Here is a 13,686-nt window from a genome sequence, read left to right as displayed (position 1 = left end):
CACTACCAATGTCATATAGTGATATGTCACCTTAACTAATTCATAATTCTCTGGTGTCTTTTAAGAAACTCAAGCCAGTAGCGTATTCATACCCAAATGGGTATGTGTCATACCCTGTAAGACCCCAATTTTGACCCTAAGATCCTTCATGCTATCTCATCATTTGCATTGGCTTTGGGATTACACCTTGGCATCCTCATTACCCATCATTCATTGGGTTTGTATTGGGAGAGATCACCAAGCACATTTTATTGTATCATGCTTTATTTTTCTTTATTTACTAACCAAAATACCAAAAATATGTATATGTATAACTTTGTTTCTTTTGTAGGTGCGCGTGTGTCCATCTGTGCCTCACTCAGCTCACAACCAGGGTTTGAGACCCTCAATGCAAGAGATCAATAAAGGAAAGGTCCAAAATTGTTGTAAGCATCATATATGGATCCCCATGTTCTTTATTTGTCAATTTGATCAAAAATTCATCAAGAGTTTGAAGCTTGTTTGCCTTGGAAGCCCTAATTCATCTAGGTGTCTTGTGTGACTTCCTTAGCAAGTTTATTCATAATTTGGTCAAAGATATCAAGGGATAATCCATTATAAATCATCTCAAGCATATATGATTCTACATGATCCCCAAAGATCAAAAGAACTTCAAGTTTGCAAGTTGGTTCAAGGAAGTTGACTAGAGAAAGTTAACTGGTCAAATCTAGGGTTCCCTAGACCCTATCTCCTACAATATTTGTCATATAAAAATGATCCCAAGATCAAAGTTACTCTTTATTACATTCTAAACAACTTTCATTTTACATAAAGAGCTAGTTTTTCTTGGAAATTCATTTTTTATGGTGAAATATTATAGGTCATTTTGTTTGTGCCCTAGTTAGGAGGTCAATTTCCAAGAACCATAACTTGCTCAATTTTTATGATATGAAGGCCATACAAGTTTCATGAAAAATTTAAAGATGTAATATACAACTTTTATTATTTTATAAATGTCAAAATATACTTTCAAGGGCATGTGCCAAGAGGAAACATTATAGGTCATTTTGGGCCACTTCCATTGAACAAGTTTTTTTCCTCAACTTCTAAAGTTTATAACTCTATCATGCAAGATCCAAATGGTGTCAAATTTGTAACCAAATTGAAGAGGAATGAAATAGGTACAACTTTAGTGAAGAAACCATTTTCATTTGAAGCTCATAGAAAAAGTTATTCAAGGGGGAAGAAGTGGTCATTTGAATTAAAATTTTCAACCATGTTTGATTTCTCCAACTTCCACCTCAAAAATCATTATGGTCCAAGTTCCAAATGAAACAATCTTCAACATCAAAGTTGTTCCCCTTCATTTCACCTTTACAAAGCATCCAAGATCTCTTAATTTGGATAATAATTGAGGAATCTGCACATGGATACTTTACATGTCTTATTTTGGTAACTTTTGAATTCCATTTCCAATTACCTTTGCATGTCTCCATGTTATGACATCAGTGGCATTTGTGCATAAATTGGAGTGCATTGAAATGATCATTTTAGGCCTAGCACATGTCCATGCACCCATGCACTTGAATTTCTATTACTGGCTCAAAATTCAAATGGTGTGAATATCACTTTCCATGGCCTATATAATGAACTCATTGGCCTCAGATTAAAGGGAGACCTTTCCCAAGCCTCGCCAAGCAATCTCAAAACCTCATTCCATAGAATACCTTGAGGATTTCATAGAAATCATGCTTCTAGTTCAAATTATGTTTGTGAACTATAACTCCAAGGATTTATAGCCATTTTCATCTCAATCAATCACTGCAAGCAAGAGGAGGAAAAACCAAGTGGAATTGCATCGAGATCAAGCCAAATCACTGCAACCCAAAGGTGATTTTTCCAAATTTTCAAGTCTTTGATTCTCTCTCATTTCTCCATAATTCTACTTGTTTATTAGTTGTCTAAAGTCCTATCAATGTAGGCAACAAGATTGAGTTGCTTTGAGGTTAAATCGAAGCAACTCAGATCGTGTACCCCAAAATTCAATTCCTCGTATCTTTCAATATACTTGGAATTAGGAGAAATTGAGGCTAGATTCGAGCTCCTGAACATTTTCTCTTTAAATTAGTGTATGCACTATTTATTTTGGTGAACTTTGGTGGTGGACCAGTCCGGTGAGGTCCACCGGAGAAGATGACCGGAGCTAGGGCTCCGGTGATGTGTTAGCGTGCCTCTAGCCGTTCGATCATGTGGAAATGTTAGAATCTGAGCCATCCCTTTTGATTACCATGCATGCGATGCATTGACTCAGGCTCACCATGGAACGCGCGCGCTTGACCATCAGATCTGCCACCTCAATTAATGAGGGAGATCTAATGACCCTTGTTGTTTCTATTTTCTTTTTAATTTCTGATTTTATGTTTAATCCTTTTATTTTGTTTAATTCATATTAATTTCATTTTAATCCAAAAAAATATGGGACTTTCACCAAAAATCTTTAAATATTTTCCTCTTCCATATTTTGAATTAAATTTTTTTTTTGGATTAATTTTGATATTTTTCATGAATTAAATGATTTTGGACTTGTTTTTAAATATTTTAAAATACTTCTGAATTTCCAAAAATTGTGAATTCTTTTTGTGTAAGGTCCTTTGACCTTGTTTGATCTAGGATAAATCCCTTGGCCATTTATTTGGTGTTTTGAAGGGATTTGAGGTTTTGTCCATTTAAAAATGTACTTTAATTCATTTTAAAATTGTTTATTAATTGAATAATTGTTTACAAATTGTGTTGAGCTATTTAATTGGTCTTGAGATGTTTGACTTTCTGTTTGGCCTTGATCATGGTTGATTTGACTTTTGTTTGACCAATACTATTGGATTTAGGGGATTGATGAAATGTACATTTCATCTCCCAAAATGAATGGATAGTATTGATCAGATGAAATTCCTCATGTGATCACTTTGGGTTTCTATTTCCCCTTCCCTCTTCACCTTCATCCCTATTCTCCCCTAATGCATCATTGACCAATGAATTCTCTTCATGTCTAATGCTAGTTGATTTATCAATGACTTTGTGTTAGATGAATAAACATGAACCTGACTGAGATAAGTCCCTCCTATTTTTTTAATGTGTGGTATGTTTTAGGAGTTTGGTTCTTTGTACCAAATCTCTAACATGCATTAACATCAATATTTTTATTGTCCGACCTCAGATAGTTGTGACTTCTACATAAGTCCAATTATGATTGCTTAACATAGAGCTAAGTTTGACCAAAAAGGCATAACATTCTTGTAAGTGAGATTGTAAGTCTCCCATTCTTCATGGCATTATGTGAAAACTTGACATTTTTTCCTTTCATGAGAGCTAGTGGCATACTTGCTGATTTATACAAGTTGGAGCCCTTCTCATGGATGATGTCTTGGTTCAAGAATTCATACTTGTGAATGAATGGTTGAATGTTCTCCAAATAATGACTTAATCAATTAAAAATCTTCACTAACATTTGACTAACTCTTTATTAACGTTGCTTTACTTTCAAGTCATTTACTTAATGCACTTTAAATTCCAGTGTCTTTATTATTCATCTGCCATTTACATTTCATGCAACTTGTTTATGTTTCAGTTTTTTTTTGCTTTGCTCGATTGAGCCATATCTTTTGATTGCATATATTGTTTGCTTCTTTTGATTTTGTTTGTGGTCTTAGGACCTTAAAACACATAATAACAACAAAAAACTCTAAAAACATCTTTGTGGATTGTTGGATTTGATCTGAACTTTTGGACTTAGGATAGGCAACTTCCCATATGCTTTAAGGACTTTGATTCATCTCTCACTTTGTCTTGGTGCTCAATTGTTATATTGTTATTATTGCTGATGTCTGATGTTTATTCTAAGTTGACCAAGGAATATTTTCATCTAATACATTGGAAGAAATTGAAGGCTTCTAGCTATTGGAGTGCTTGTTTGGATTTCATGGCTATCTTTATTTGATGCCTTGGTATTCATATAATTGCTTGGATATTTCTTATGCTTGTTGCTTGCTAAAGTCCAAAGGAAAATGGGTTTCTATATGACATTCTTGTTTGTTGGATTGCATTCCATTGGTAAGATCTTTTCAACCCTTAATTTTTAAATTTTGTCTAGGATATCCCCTTCATCTCCTCCCACTTATTAAATTTCAAAATCTCTTCCTCTTTTCAAAACCTTGTTTGTCTATATTTTTCAAACTTAGACATGTTTTAATGATTAGAAACTTTGGCCTTATGCCATTGAATTTTCAAACCTTTTCTTAATCAAACTTATGAATGAATTTAAACATATTGACTTTAATTTCAAAAAGACAAAAATAACTAACAAACCCATTCAAATCTTTGGCCTCTTGTGCCTTTTCATGTTAAACGTTTGTTAAAAATCAATTCACCAACTTATTTGAAATTTTTACCACGAACTATGGGGTTTTGATCCCTCATTTTTATGTTGATACGTAGGCATAAGACCGAAGGTCTTGTCAAACACAAAAAATATAAATAATAAATTCTTTTCTCATCCCCTCACTCTATATTTTTTTATCAAACATCATTTTGACGAAATCACTTGCATACAAAAAGGCCTCCCTAGGAGTACCTAGGACACTTTAGATGCTAACACCTTCCCTTTGTGTAACTAACCCCCTTACCTGTAATCTCTTACAGTTTATTAGTTTTGATTTGAAAACTTCTTATCTTTGTGTTTTGTTCGTACTTTTGCCCTTTTCCTTTGGAAACAATAAAAGCGCGGTGGCAACTCTGGTTTTATTGACGTCTAGTTTATTCGTCGCTCGATGGTCATGAATTTACCACTACAGAAATTAAGTGGCGAGTCTACTAGGGAGTAGTCCTCAGTGAGTTTAGCCTACTTTTTGTGTGTATATTTGTATATTTTATGTTTGTTTGTATATTTTGTTGTGTGATACTCTGTTTGTTGTGCTTGGTGATCTATGTGTGGTGAGATAAGTTCTAACTCGAACTTGAGTGCAATCTAAGATAAGAGGGTGGTATAGTCATGTTGACTTTGAAGGATTAGTCTGAAAAGAGTTGACATGAGATCCCCCACTCAGTGGAGACCTCTTTGGAGTTACTGATATCACACAAGTAAGTCGTGGATATGAATTACTTTCTCTAAATTAGGGGTCCGAGAAGGTGAGAACCGTAGAACATTTAACCCAACTTGGCCTATTTAGGTCATAGAGCGGCGACCGTTCAACTGTATACTTGATAACAGTTGTTACATGATACTACACTCAAACGAGTTTCTCTTGAGAATATTATGGGTTGATGAGTCAGTCATCCTAACCTATAGTATCCTATAGATGGGATCAAGACTCTGGGAACTTTTTAGAACATGATCTATAGGTTTTTACCCTTATTACACTCCTTTGGGATGGTTCTTAACCCGAATACATGCTCGTGACTCACAATGAACCCTTTGATTCTTGGTTGATCCGATCAGTCTCGTCAATATCAATGGAACTTGGGTGTTGATAAGGTGAGAACCATCATCCACCAAAATGGGTGATTGATCTTGATGATGGCTTGATCCATCCCATGACCTTTGTTTGTGTTTGCCTTGTGTGTGATTGTTGCATTCATGTATACATGTGCATCCTAACATTCATCACAAAAAATAAATTTCAAGGAAACTAAGGTCTTATTTGCAAATATTTTCAGACCATGGACTGTAGACGAAGGAACACTAAGAAGTACAGTTTCAGATGTCCTGATTTGAAAGAGCTAAGGAAGTTGTCATCCTTTGTATTAGATCCCTTGGATTTCAAGCAATGTCATGGGAAACTCTTGTCTGTATTATCTACTGATGTGGTTGAAGGACTTCTGAGTGTTTTGGTTCAGTTCTATGACCCACTTTATCGGTGCTTCACTTTTCCCAACTATCAGCTTGTGCCCATGTTGGAGGAGTATGCATATCTCGTGGGTATGCCCGTGTCTGACAAGGTACCTTTCAGTGGATTGGAGGAGATCTCGAGATCTCATGTCATAGCCGAAGCTCTTCATCTGAAGAAATCTGAGATTGATGCTCATTTGGTGAAGAAAGGAGGGATTCTTGGGTTGAATTCTGAGTTTCTCATTGGTAGGGATAATGTTTTTGCTCAAGCCGGTAGCATGGATGCTTTTGAAGTTATATTTGTATTGCTCATCTATGGTCTAGCTTTGTTCCCTAACATTGACGATTTTATTAATATTAACGCCATTAGAATTTTCTTGATTGGGAATCCTATTTCGAATCTGTTGGATGACATGTATTTCTCTTTGTATTTGAGGAATTTTAAAGGTGGTGGGGCTATTGTGTGATGTGTTCCTCTTCTATACAAGGGGTTTATTTTGTACTTGCCTCATACGCCTGCTTTCTTGGAGAACCAACAATGTCTACGATGGTCCTAGAGACTTATGTATCTCACTAATGATGATATTGTTTGGTATGATTCTACATTGGGTAGTTTGGATATTAGTGATAGTTGTGGTGAGTTCTCTAACATGTCTCTCATTGGTACGCAAGGAGGAATCAACTACAACCCAACATTGGTCCATCATCAACTTAGGTTCCCCTTGAAAGGTAAACCTAATAACGTTCAGTTAGAGGGTCTATTGTATCAAGAGGGTAAATATCCCCAACTTTTGAAGAGTATAATGGTGCGTTCTTGGCACAATTTGCATAGGAAAGGAAGATCCGAGCTTGGTCCATGCAACTGTGTAGCTTTGGAAGCTTACACTATTTGGGTGAAGAAGAGAGCTTTAGAGCTCAAGATGCCGTACGCTTGTGAGAGACCTATGTCTATGGTTGTGGGTGAGCCATTAACCCCCCTAACCAAGATGTAGAGGAGTTGGAAGATGCACTTGCTAAGATGAAGCAAGAGAGAGACTTATGGAAAGAGCGGTTCCATGCTTTGAACCGAAAGCATGAGGAGTTGCAGCTTGAGTCGAAATATAAAGATGTGCTTATTGAGCTTCTTGAGGATCATACAGTGAAGAGACAAAGAGAAACGAAGGATTTATTTCCTCTAGTATTCCTCAGCCTTCCGGTGCTTGTAAGAAGATTGTTAATCAACTTGTCCTCGAGAAGGCTCAGATGAAGACATCCTTTGAGTCAGAGATCCAATGCATTCGAAGGGAGTATGCTCCCATATCTAGATCATCTGATGCAGTTTTTAGGGATCCTTCAGATGATAGTTTCCTTTTCTCTTGTATTTGTACTTTGGTTTATGAAAATGTACTCAGTGTAATCCTTCCAAATTTTATGAATAAAAAGAGATTTTATGGTCCATTGAATTGTTATTATTGTTAATTATTACTACTAATTGAAAATATTTGCAAGTAAGACTTCATATGTTCCTTGAAATTAAATACAATAAAAAATATTGCATTTCATGCATCATTTGCATAACAGGTTTCTTTCTCCAAGTGTCTTATCAGTTCTTCTTCTGTGTATCAGCAAAGCTGACTCATCACTATAACACTCGAGCTAATTGACTAAAAAGAATGGAGCACATTGGACAAGAGAACAAAGAGCTGAAGTATGAAATTTATAGACTCACAGCCTTGACGGAGTCTGTGATAGCTGCTCAGAATCAACCGTCTCCACCTCCTTCAACTCCTCCTCCTCCTCAGAGGACTGTCATTTAGAGATTTCTGCATCATCTGTGTCTGTCATTGCTAGCCAGTCTATTCCTTCCATGTCTGCTAGGTTCCCGTGGGGAATGCCACCAAATTTTATGCCTGAAGAGTACGCGCCAACATTTGCTTATGTGTCGGCATCTAGCCCGATCCTATCAGTGCCTCCTCATATTGTTCATACTCTACCTCGTGTCGATGACACCATTTACAACTCTAAGCCATCTGAAGGTCCAGATGTTTATGAGAATATGGATGAGATGAAGGATCAATTTCTTGAGTTGCGCAAGGAATTGAAGAACATAAGAGGAAAGGATCTATTTGGTAAGAGTGTTGTCATGTATGCTAGAAAGATGTCTGCTCAAACCGACAACGATCAACTGCTTATTCACTACTTCTAAGATAGTCTGACTAGAGTTGCTCTCAGATGGTATATGGGCCTGGACAATGCTAGTGTCCGTACTTTTAAAGACTTGGGAGAGGCCTTTGTCAAATAATATAAGTACAATGTTGATATGACGCCAGATGGGGATCAGTTGAGGTTGATGTCTCAGAAGGACAAAGAGACATTCAAAGAATATGCTCAAAGGTGGAAAGAGTTAGCCGCTCAGATTAGTTCGCCTTTGGAATAAAAGGAAATGACTAAGATATTCTTGAAGACGCTGAGTTCTTTTTACTATGAACGTATGATCGCGAGTGCCCCTAATGAGTTTATCGAGATGGTAAACATGGGGATGGTATTGGAAGAAGGAGCCCGTGAAGGACGTTTATCCAAAGATGAAGCGTCGACAAGCAAGAAGTACGATGGTAGCTTCTCCAAAAAGAAGGAAGGAGAAACTAATGCAGTATCAGCAGGGAGGCAGAGGATGCCTCATGTAAGGAAGAATTCTCAGTCCCGTCAACATCAGCATCAAGTGTCATCAGTAATTCCAGTCTTTACCAATAATTTAACCAATCAATCAGTTCCTACTCAACAACATCAACAACAACCGCGACAACGTACCAACTACAACAACAACAATCATCATCATAACTTTGAAAGGAAGAAAGTCTCCTTTGACCTATTCCTATGACATATGCAGAGTTGTACCCGTCCTTAGTAGTCAATGATCTTATCTAACCAAGGAATCCTCTACAAATTCCATAGTCACTGCCATGGTGGTTCAAACCTGATTTACATTGTGCTTTTCACTAGGGAGCTCCTAGTCATAATATTGAAAACTGTTATCCCCTGAAGTACGAAGTTCAGAAGGTGGTCAAGATTGGTATGATGTCCTTTAAGGACATAGAGCCAAATGTTAAAGCCAACTCGTTGCCTGCTCTTGGAAACACTTCTGTGAACATGGTAGATGGTTGTCCTGGGAATTTTAGGGTTTTTGATATGCACCGTATCCGTAGGTCCTTGGTGGATATTCACAAAGATTTGTGCCTTGTGAACCATTTTGAACATGACCATGATGGTTGTTTTTTTTTTTGTAGTGTTAACCCTCGTGGCTGTGTAATTGTTAAAAGAGTTATCCAAAGGTTAATGGATGAAAATGTTATTCAAGTTCAACAATCAAGTTTTATGAGAAATAATATGAACGTCATTATTCCAGTATTCAAAACCTCTGAGCGGGTAGTCATTCAATTTGATAGTAGCAGCAAGAAAGAAAACATATCAGTGTCGCCGTTGGTTATACGGTTAGCGGGCCTCGTCCCCAACTCATCTTATAAAGTTATGCCATACAAGTATAATGCCACCATGATTGATAAGGGTCAAGAGGTTCCTCTCCCAGTTGCAGATTTAGTGGTGAGTATCACCGATGTAGTGAAGGTGACCCGTAGTGGTCGTGTGTTCAGTCCAGTTTTTCCTAAAGTTGTGGAAGATATTTCCGTGAGTAAGAAGGAAGAGATTCCTGTAGTCGATCCGATTAGTGATCCAACGTGTCAATATTGTGAATCCAGCAAGTTGAATGCTAATGATGATGATGAGGTATTGCGCTTGATCAAGAGAAGTGAATTCAACATTGGGGAGCAATTGCTTCAAAAACCATAAAAAATTTATGTGCTATCATTATTGATGAATTCTGAAGCATACAGGGAAGCTTTGCAAAGGGTATTGGAACAAGCTTATGTGGAACACGATGTTACTGTGGATCAGTTTGACCATATTGTTGCCAATATTACTTCCTGTAACAATCTGAGTTTTTGTGATGAAGAACTTCCCGAGGAAGGTAGGAATCACAACTTAGCGCTTCACATTTCAATGAATTGCAAGGAGGATGCTCTGTCCAATGTGTTGGTTGACATTGGGTCATCATCGAATGTGTTCCCAAAGTCAACTATAACAAGACTTTCCTATTAGGGCACCCGAATGAGGTACAATGGTGTGATTGTTAAAGCGTTTAACGGTTCTCGAAAAACTGTCATTGGAGAAGTGGACCTTCTGGTTAAGATAGGTCCAAGTGATTTTCAAATTATTTTCCAAGTAATGGATATTCACCCGGTCTGTAGTTGTTTGTTGGGAAGGCCTTGGATCCATGAAGTTGGCAGTGTGACGTCTACTCTATACCAAAAGTTGAAATTTTTGAAGAACGACAAGCTTGTCGATGTGGGTGGAGAGAAAGTATTGTTGGTAAGCCATTTGTCATGCTTTACTTATGTAGATGCTGAGGAGGAAGTTGGAACACTGTTCCAAGCTTTGTCTGTTGCTGATGAGTCGAAGAAGGCTAGGGCACCCATGTCTTCTTTGAAGGATGCCATAGAGGTTGTTCAGGCTGGTAGCACTGACAGATGGGGTCGTGTTGTGGAAGTTGTTGAAAACAAGAATAGAGCAGGGATGGGATTTCAGCAAGGGCCATTCAACGCTAATTTCAAGGTTATGAAAGAAGTTTTCTGCAGTGGAGGGTTCATTCACAAGGATGGTCAACACTCAGCTGACATTATTGAAGATAGTGATGAAGACGAAGTTTGTGGCAACTTTATAACACACGGCCAGACTTGTGACAATTGGGTTGCTGTTGATGTTCCTGTTGTTATGAACCGTTCAAAGTAATTTGGTTTTTTTAATAATTATTTTAAGAAAAATCCTTCTCCTATGCCTAAGGGATAAGTGAAACATTGTCGGGTATTTCAATATTATCATCAATAAAATACAATTTTATTCATCCACATCTATGATGTTTATTTTTACTTTTATGCTTTTTCTGAAAATGGTAATCACAAAAAACATAAATAAATAATAATTTTTCCATCTGTATAGTATTTGTTTGCACTCCATTTCTCTAAAATCAAAATATAAAATCATTATGCAGGTTGGTTCTCAAACCCATTGAATGTAATGATCTTACTCCCTCTCCAAACTTTGATTCTCCTGTGTTTGAAGCTAAGGAAGAGAATGATGATGAAGAGGTATCTGATGAGTTATCATGTTTGCTTGAGCACGAGGAAAAATAAATTCAGTCGTTTGAAGAGAAAATTGAATTAGTCAACTTGGGTTCCTAAGATGATGTGAAGGAAGTCAAGACTGGGTCTCAATTGTGACCAGAAGCTAAGAAGGGGTTGGTTGATCTTCTTCGAGAAAATTTTGATGTGTTTGCTTAGTCTTATCAAGATATGCCTGGTTTAGATTCTGAGATTGTGGAACATAAATTTCCTTTGAAGCCAGAATGCCCGCCGGTCAAGCAGAAATTGAGAAGAACTCATCCCGATATGGCTGTAAAGATTAAGGAGGAAGTGCAGAAGTAGAATGATGATGGTTTCCTTGTTACCTCTGAATATCCGTAATGGGTGGCCAATATTGTGCCTGTTCCTAAGAAGGATGGAAAAGTCTTCATGTGGGTTGATTATAGAGATTTGAATAAAGCCAGTCCGAAAGATGATTTTCCTTTACCACAGATTGATATGTTGGTAGACAATACAGCTAAATTTAAAGTCTTTTCGTTTATGGATGGATTTTCCGGTTATAATCAGATCAAAATGGCACCCGAAGATACGGGGAAGACCACATTCATTACACCTTAGGGAACATTATGTTATCGAGTGATGCCTTTCGGTTTAAAGAATGCTGGTTCAACGTACCAGAGAGTTATGACCACTCTTTTTCATGATATGATGCATAAAGAGATTGAAGTCTATGTTGATGATATGATTGCCAAGTCAAGTGATAAAGAAGGACATGTATAACATTTGTTGAAGTTATTCCATCGTTTGAGGAAGTAGAAACTCCGCTTGAATCCCAATAAGTGTACTTTTGGTGTTCGCTCTGGTAAGTTTTTGGGCTTTATTGTCAGTGAGAAAGGTATTGAGGTTGATCTTGCCAAGGTCAAAGCAATACAAGAGATGCCTGCGCCCAAAACTGTGAAGCAAGTGAGAGGTTTCCTAGGCCGCTTGAACTATATCTCAACATTTATATCGCATATGAATGCCACATGTGCGCCTATATTCAAGCACTTTCGGAAAGATCAGTCTTATGATTGGACCGAGGATTGCCAGAAATCTTTTGACAGTATCATAGAATATCTACTTGAGCCTCCGATTATGTCTCCTCCTATTGAAGGAAGACCTTTGATCATGTATTTGACTGTGCTTGACGAAAGTATGGGTTGTGTTCTTGGTCAGCAAGATGAATTTGGGAAGAAATAATATGTAATTTACTACCTCAGTAAGAAGTTCACCGATTGTGAGACTTGGTCTTCTATGCCTGAGAAGACATGCTACACAATGGCTTGGGCTGCTAGGCGTTTGTGCTAGTATATGTTGAATCATACTACTTGGTTGATATCCAAAATGGATCCAATCAAGTACATTTTTGAGAAGCCTGCTTTAACTGGGAGGATTGCCCATTGGCATATGTTGTTGTCTGAGTATGATATTGAATACCGATCTCAAAAAGCTATCAAAGGTAGTATCTTGGCTGACCAACCTATTGAAGATTACCAGTCAGTGTAGTATGATTTTCTTGACAAAGAGATTTTGTACTTGAAGATGAGAGATTGTGATGAACCATTGCTTGAAGAAGGGCCAGAACCTGGTTCCCGTTGGAGTATGGTATATGATGGAGTTGTTAATTCGTATGGTAATGGCATTAGGGCAGTGATTATTACTCCTCAAGGCACTCGTTTTACATTTACAGCTAGATTGACCTTCAAATGTACAAACAATATGGCTGAGTATGAAGCTTGCATTATGGGGCTTGAAGAAGCCATTGATTTCAGAATCAAATATCTTGACGTCTATGGAGATTCAACAATGGAATCTGACTGTTGCAAGTTTGTGAAGAAATTCCATAAGTGTCAAATTTATGCGGATAAATTTCATGTTCCTCCGAAACTGTTGAATGTCATTTCCTATCCATGGCCCTTCTCCATGTGAAGAATTGATATGATTGGCATGATTGAGCATAAAGCATCAAACGAACATTGTTTCATTCTGGTGGCTATTGATTACTTCACAAAATGGGTTGAAGCGACATCGTATTCGAATGTGACCAAGCAGGTGGTGGTCCGATTTATTAAGAATCGGATTATATACCGTTATGGTGTGCCAAGTAAGATCATTACTGATAATGGATCAAACTTGAATAAGAATATGGTGGAAGCTGTAGCGGTAGATTCATGACCATCAAGCTATGCATAAGCTTAACGTCAATAAAACCAGAGTCTCCACCGCACTTTTATTGTCTTCAAAGGAAAAGGGAAAAGTATGAACAAAACCTAAAGATAAGAAGTTTTCAAATCAAAACTAATAAAATGCCAGAGATTATAGGTAAGGGGGTTGGTTACACAAAGGGAAGGTGTTAGCATTCAAAGTGTCCTAGGTACTCCTAGGGAGCCCTTTTTTATGTGTGCATGTGTTTTTGGTATAAATGATGTTTGATGAAATAGAGTGTAGGGATGAGAAAAAGAATTCATTGATTATATTTTTGTGTTTGACAAGACCTTCGGTCTTGTGCCTACGTACCAACATAAAAATGAGGGATCAAAACCTCGTAGTTCGTGGTAAAAATTTCAAAAGAATTGGTGAATTGATTTTAACAAAAGTTTAAAAGAAAAGGCACAA

This window comes from Lathyrus oleraceus, chromosome 5 (genome assembly GCF_024323335.1).
Source record: "Lathyrus oleraceus cultivar Zhongwan6 chromosome 5, CAAS_Psat_ZW6_1.0, whole genome shotgun sequence".
Lineage (NCBI taxonomy): Eukaryota > Viridiplantae > Streptophyta > Magnoliopsida > Fabales > Fabaceae > Lathyrus > Lathyrus oleraceus.
Note: the sequence above shows the minus strand (reverse complement) of the source record.